This window comes from Mus caroli, chromosome 1 (genome assembly GCF_900094665.2).
Source record: "Mus caroli chromosome 1, CAROLI_EIJ_v1.1, whole genome shotgun sequence".
NCBI classification, from domain to species: domain Eukaryota; kingdom Metazoa; phylum Chordata; class Mammalia; order Rodentia; family Muridae; genus Mus; species Mus caroli.
In genome coordinates, this window is record NC_034570.1 from 77,986,153 (window position 1) to 77,993,326 (window position 7,174).

Here is a 7,174-nt window from a genome sequence, read left to right on the forward strand (position 1 = left end):
GGCACTCACTTTGTAGACCAGGCTGGCCTCGAACTCAGAAATCTGCCTGCCTCTGCCTCCCAAGTGCTGGGATTAAAGGCGTGAGCCACCACGCACGGCTAAAAGGCTTCTTTTTAAGAAACACACACACACACACACACACACACACACACACACACACACAGAACAACAGAACCCCAAAACAAACAAAAAGAAAAAAAAGTATTTGCATTTTATACTTCTGTCTTTCTAAAAGCCATCATTCCTTGATTTCACAATTCACTGTCAGTCTACAGTACAACAAGTGTTTACTCTGACATGATCTGACTTTTCCTGCCACGGGTCACACTTGAAACCTAACTGCCTCTGTAACCATAGTAAAAGGGGACCTCCTAGAAGGTGTCTGTCACCAGGACTCTAACTTCAGGAATGGATTAAGGCCATCATCCCCAGAGTGGATTGGTTGTCTTGGGAATGGATTCCTGATAAAAATGGGATGGGTGTGACTTGATATTTATCCTGATGCCCTTTTCTGGTCCCTCCGACTCTGCATGTTACAGTGTGCAAAAATTCATGTGGGCAAAACACATAAAATACATAATTTTTTTTAAAAAAGGAGGCTGGAGAGATGGCTTAGAAGGCACGAGCACTTGTGCCTCGTACAAAGGACTGGTATTTACTTTCCCAACACCCACATAGGGTAGCTCACAACTGTCTGTAGTTCCACAGGACTTGATGACATCTTCTGGCCTCAGAGGGACACGGTGCACACATGGACAAGCAGACACATACATATATACACTTAAAAATTGTGAAAGCCTTTAAAATTTCATAAAGTAGATAAAAAATAAAAATCATAAATAAGGGCAGAGTGGCACTGAAGTGACAAATGTTAAAATGTAGCTACGTAGCAGAGTAACGGGAAATGGAATGTCATTTTTTTCTGCAATGTATTATAGACTAAAAATAATTAACATTTTTTTACAGTTCCGTCACAAGATGACTTTTTACAAGCAAGCTTTTCATTTTTAATTGGGCTGTCACCGTGTCGCATTCGATAAACTAATTATAATGAGAAGCAAGACCGGGGTTGGGGTGGTGTGTGACAAGTTACAACTAAAATTGCAATCCCTTCCCGAAGCAGTCAGAGCTAATGGCAGGTGAGTTCTTCAACTGAACGCACAGAATTTCAGGCCGGTAGAGGGCGCTCTCGAGACCATGAGGCTGCAGAGCTGAAAAGGAGGGCAGCAAGCGAAACAACTGGACAGTGAACTCCAGCTAGCTTCATGTTGTGTTAGGGGGTAGGGGGTGGGGATAAGAGGATAAAGCCTCCAATGGGTCAGGGCTGTGCTTGGCGGCTTTTGCCACGATGGTCTTGGCCAGTTGGCATTATGGTCCTAAACGACCCCATTTTACAGATAAGACAACTGAGACATCTATGTTTGTGTCTGACAGGGTCTCACTTAGCTCAGACTTGGAGGATGACCTTGAACTCACCGTCCCACCCCCACGGCGAGGAAGGGTGATGAATTACAGTGCTGGATTTAGGCAGTGCGGGGGGAATTGAACTCAAAACCTTATGAATGCTAGGCAAGCACCCTTGCTTGCCTCGCCCTGAAAGTGAGCCCGCTGCTTAATGAGTGCCCTGTGAAGTCCCAATATAAACAAACCTATGGTCAGTCTCAATTTCTTCTTCGCACTGCTCTTCCGTTTTCCCTTTTCCCCTCTCTCCATTGACAAGGCAAAGGTAGTCTAATTCCTTATAAGCATCCCCAGCCATCCTTGCTAACGAGCCTAAGCCTGAACCAACTTTTCCGCAGGAAGAAAGGGCTTAATTGGTAAGCAGAGTTGAGCTCATAAAACCTCCTCAAGCCGTGGCAGCTTCTGCCCGTTAATGGCTGTGCTGGGTCCTCACTGTCCCCCTTTCCTCTTTGGAGATGCTGGCTCCGAGCAGCTCCCGGGGGCTCAGCATTCGTTGTCCTGGTCCAGCTGTGCATGATGCCGCACCCTCCGATCCTCCATCCCCAACAGGGGACCCGGGCACAGACATCTTCTCCCTTGGAGGTCACTAACTGTAGCCCCATCACTGCCTACTTCAAGCCATAAACTGGGGGCCTCAATAGCACCCGAGCGCGAGGCCGGGCGCGGGGGCGACGCGCGCTCTGTTGCCCTGGGGGCGCGCGCCACCCTGGACCGCGCGCATCCCCGCCCGCAGCTCAGGGACAAGGGAGCACCGCCGCCCTGCCCAGGCCCCTCTCTTGTCATACCCTGTCCCTGGCTCTCAGCTCGCAAGGGTCCCAGGAAGAACCGCAACCACCAGTATCGACCGGTATCCACCAGTATCCGCCGGCTCGGAGATGCTCCAACCCTGCGGTAGCCCCCGGCCGCTACTCAATACTGCCCAGGGTACTCACTGCACGCAGCCCGAGAGGCTACGATCTCACTCGGCTCCCAGTCTCGACCTGTGAACTTGCAGGTCCGCTCGGAGAACCCGGGGTCGCTGGGCATGGGGATTGGTGCCAATGTCGACCTGCATCCTGCAGATGCGGCGCTGGGGGCTCGGCTCTTCGCCTCGCTTCGTGCGCTCGGTGCGGGGGCTCCCGGACTCGCCCTCTGTTCACTGTCTGGCCAGGTGAACCTTCTGGAGCCTAAGGCTCGATGCTTCCGTCCCAGAGCCTTTAAAAAGGGTGCGTTTGGAAGGATCCGAGCCTACCCAGAGCTTCCTTCCAATCCGTGCAATTTCAGATCTCCGCGTTGGTATATTCCTATACCGGCTAATTCTGGTTTGGCAGGGGGAAAAAAAAATCTCCGGGCTCCTCACAGGCACTCTCTTGTGGCCAGTTGAAGTTTATCGCCTTGGCTGAGATTCGTCAATGCTGTGCATATTTGCTACCATAGGAAATGTCCCGAAATTTCAGGTGTGTGTAGGGTGGGGGGTGGGGGGTGGTGCGGGGGGGGCTCTTCCTTTTTTTTTTTTTTTTTTTTTTTTTTTGACTAGGAGGGAAGTAACGAATCAGACCCTCATACGAGTCTCAGACAAAAAGCAGTTTGTGGAGTGATTTCAACACTCATAGCCACAGTGGATTAAAAATCTCTCATCTTTGACCCAGTCTGGGTACCACCTCTTCTCATCCTTCTGAAGTACCTTTTGCTTACACCCATAGGCAAGCAACATAATACTTTGTGCTCTCGGAGAGTTTTTAGTATTTTGTTAAATACATGAAGCAAGCGCTCTTTTACCTAACCTGACCGGCTCTGTACTTTCCTGTCGTTGTTGCTATAAACGACCACAAATACAGTGACTGAAAGCAACACAAATTCATTATTTTACAATTCTGGCAGCCAGAACCTGAAACGGGCCTCCCTGGACTAAAATTCAGCGCGTTGGCACACTGAAGGCTGTGTTCCTCCTGGCAGCTCTAGCTGAGCCACCAGCTTCTGCAGGCTGCCCACACGCCTTGGCTAGCGGCCACTTCCTCATCTTCAAAACCATCGACATTGCATCATTCTGAGTGTCTTGGGTACTCAGGACACACTTTCTCTGTTGTTTGTTTTTCTCTTCCTTTTAAACTTAAATTCTTTTAAACATGTAGCGTGTGTGCATGTGTGTGTGTGTGTGTGTGCTTGCGTGCGACAGTATATGTGTGGAAATCTTTTAGAAGGCAGTTTTCCTTGAACCTTGTGGGTTCTGAGGATTGGTCAGACTTAGTCGTAAGTACCTCTCCAGCCCTTCTATGGATGCCCCGCCCCTCCCTCCCGGTTATCTTGGTCCTTCCTAGATAATTCACACATCTATTTTAAGGCCAGCTGACTAGCAATGTACTTCCATCTGCTACCTTGAATCCCCTCCTGCCGTTTAAGGTCACATAGTCACGAGTTCCTGATTAGGATATAGATGCCTTTGGAGGAGCCCACCATGGATTTCCTTCCCTTCCTCCTTTCTTTCCAAAAGACATTCATGTATATTTTTATTGTCATTGGCTTCACTGACTCTTTTTTTTTAAATATTTATTTATTTTGCCTATACGTATATTTGTGTGAGAGTGTCAGAGTTACAGATAGCTGTGAGCTGCTATGTGGATGCTGGGAATTGAACTCAGGTCCTCTGGAAGAGCAATCCAGTGCTCTTAACCATGGTGCCATCTCTCCAGTCCCCTCCTCCACCCACATGCCCCCGTTTTTGTTTGTTTTGTTTTGTTTTCTTTTAATTTTTTAGAGATAACAGCTCACATGCCCCAAGGTGCCCTGGAAATAGCTATGTAGCTGAGGATGGCTTTGAACTTCCGATCTTCCTGCTTCCATCTCTCAATTGCTGGGATTATAGCCACATACCACCAACGGTCAGTTTATGGAATGCTGGGGATGAGACCGGGAACTTGGTGCATGCTAGGCAATTCCTCTCTGGGTTGTGCCATGCCCCCAGCCCTCCTATAGTCATTTTAATAACCCAGAGGGCTGTGAAGAAGGGCTAGATGAGCACATTTGTTTCTGATGAAGACAGCAGAATAAGCAGACTTTGTTGAGTACTCCCTCGGGCTGCTCCTCTTAGACACCATTCGTTCCAAACACGCTTTTGTCAGCCAGTCAAAATTGGGAAGCCAGGTGTGGTGGCTCACACCTATTTTTCTAGCACTTGGGAGATTGGAGGGGGTTCAAGGCCAGTCTGGGGTTACACAACAGCTTATTCTCGTTCTCTCTCTCTCTCTCTCTCTCTCTCTCTCTCTCTCTCTCTCTCTCTCCCCCTCCGTCTCTCTCGGAATAGAGTTCCAGGGAAGTACAGATGATCCATCTGTTCTTAGAAGCGGTGCTATGGGTTGATTTGAGTGTGAGGAGGTATCCCCCACAGGCTCATGATTACCCCTGCTTGGTCTCCGGCCATCGTGATGTTTGAGCAGGTTGTGGAACATTTGGGTCACAGGGCACATGTGGCTAGCAGAAGTGAGTGGACTGTGGGTGGACTTTGAGGATTCTATCTGCTTCTGGTGCTGCCCTGAGCACTCTACTTTATGATCCATAAGAAATAAAGGGATACGGACACAGGCCACTACTGTCGTGGGTAGAGCCTCTCCTCTGCGGATCCTTCTTTGCCACTGAAGATGGACCTGGGAAACCTTGAGCCAAAGCAAACCCCTCCTCCTTTAAGTTGCTTCTGTCAGATTTTTTGGGGGGTGAGGTGGGGGTTGAGACAGGGTTTCTCTGTGTAGCCCTGGCTGTCCTGGAACTCACTCTGTAGACTCTGTGGCCTCAAACCCAGAAAGCTGCCTGCCTCTGCCTCCCAAGTGCTGGGATTAAAGGCATGTGCTACCACTGCCAGGCTTCTGTCAAAATTTTGTCACAGTGAAATGAAAACGAATACCAGAGGTCTGTAAGATCAAGATTCCCTCCTGACCTCCCAGGCCTGCAGTCTTGCAGGTCTCTAGGAGTGTGATTTATCATAAATATGGGGAACCATCCCCTTAGTCAAATAACTCCCAAACACTCCCTGGGCCTCTCTGTTATTCAGGCCTCGTTCTATCTAATGTCCCCAGACAGCCTCTTACCCGCCTACTAAATCTATTTTTCTTTTTTTTTTAAGATTTATTTATTTATTTTATGTATATGAGAACACTGTAGCTGTAAAGATGGTTGTGAGCCATTATGTAGTTGTTGGGAATTGAACTCAGGATCTCTGTTCACTCCAGCCCCAAGATTTATTTATTTTTATGTGTAAGTACACTCTAGCTGTCTTCAGACACTCCAGAAGAGGGCGTCAGATCTTATTACGGATGGTTGTGAGCCACCATGTGGTTGCTGGAATTTGAACTCAGGACTTTCAGAAGAGCAGCCAGTGCTCTTAACTGTTGAGCCATCTCTCCAGCCCCTAAATCTATTCTTCTTAATTTACTTTATTTCATGTTTGACTGTTTTCCTTGCATGTATGTCTGTGTACCAGGCATGTGCCTGGTGCCCCAGAGAAGGCGTTGGAACTACAGTTATGTAGACAGTTGAGAGCTGTCATGTGGGTGTAGGAAATAGAATTGGGGTCCTCTGTAAGATCAGCAAATGCTCTTAATGGCTCTCAGCACCCAAGTCATTTTTTTTTTTCCTTTTTCTGAGACAAGAGTGTCTCTGTGTAGCCCTGGGACTCACTCTGTTACTAGATTGCTAGACTGACCTCACTTGCCTTTGCCTCCCGAGTGCTGCCAGGCTCTAAATCTATTTCCTAATATAAAAAAAAATTGCAATGCAAGCCGGACATGTTGTTAGGAGGCAGAGGCAAGCAGATCTCCATGAGGCTGCCCTTATATATATATATAGTGAATTACAGGGTAACCACAGCTACACAGTGGGGTCCTGTCTGGAGGAGGAAAAAAAAAAAAGCAAAGTAAAAAATTAAAAAAATGCAATAAAGGCATCCAGCCTGGTTAGGGAAATGTAAAATGATCTCTAATTTCAGGCGATATGATTATATATACAGAAAAATAATGAAAACCCAAGAAAATGTTAGGACTAGCCACTGAAGTCAAAGCTGTCAGTGCAGTGTCATTTGCAATAGCATCAAAAGGAACGTTCAAGGTTGGAAGTGAAGTGCAGTGAAGGACTGAACTTTGTAAATGTAACTTTTGGTCTCCTGATGTGTTGGGGTCCAGGACTCACCCCACAGGACACATGGACACCAATCTCAGTTAAACGGGAAGAGTTTATTGAACACACACTCCAAGACTGATCGATCAGGGCAACAGCTTAGAGCTGTGTACTGGACATTCCTTTGGGGCAGCTCATAAAGGCTAAAACTGCAAAAACCACAATGAGCTCATATCACGCAGGGAGTGGAAGTGTTTCCTGGTGGTTGCCTCTGACTTAAGCCATTTTAGATGTAATAGTTCATATTGACCTTTAATTTGATGGGTTCTACATGAAGATTATAGCTGTGGAATTTCTTTCTTTCTTTCTTTCTTTCTTTCTTTCTTTCTTTCTTTCTTTCTTAGGTTGTGTGTGCCAGTTACCTTGGGTTTTTTTTTTGTTTGTTTGTTTGTTTGTTTGTTTTTGGTCTTTTTGTTATTTTGTCTTTTTTTTTTTTCCCCAGAGCTGAGGACCGAACCCAGGGCCTTGCACTTGCTAGGCAAGCGTTCTACCACCGAGCTAAATCCCCAACCCCAGCTGTGGAATTTCTTAAGATTAACAAACCTCATAATGTACGAGACATAACAGGGTC

At 47.1% G+C, this 7,174-nt stretch overlaps 1 protein-coding gene across 2 annotated transcripts in view; it reads right to left on the bottom strand.

Annotated features, from left to right (window-relative positions):
- Nucleotides 1-2,799, bottom strand: part of Slc16a14 (solute carrier family 16 member 14) — a 28,250-nt gene extending 25,451 nt beyond the window's left edge. The window contains exon 1 of one of the 2 annotated variants that reach the window (XM_029470408.1): nt 2,247-2,367. The gene's annotated coding sequence lies outside the window, so the exon portion shown is untranslated. Of the gene's footprint in view, nt 1-2,246; nt 2,368-2,393 lie in introns of those variants that run through there. The other variant, XM_021173497.2, reaches the window with a different exon arrangement.
- Between the last annotated feature and the right edge of the window lie 4,375 nt (nt 2,800-7,174).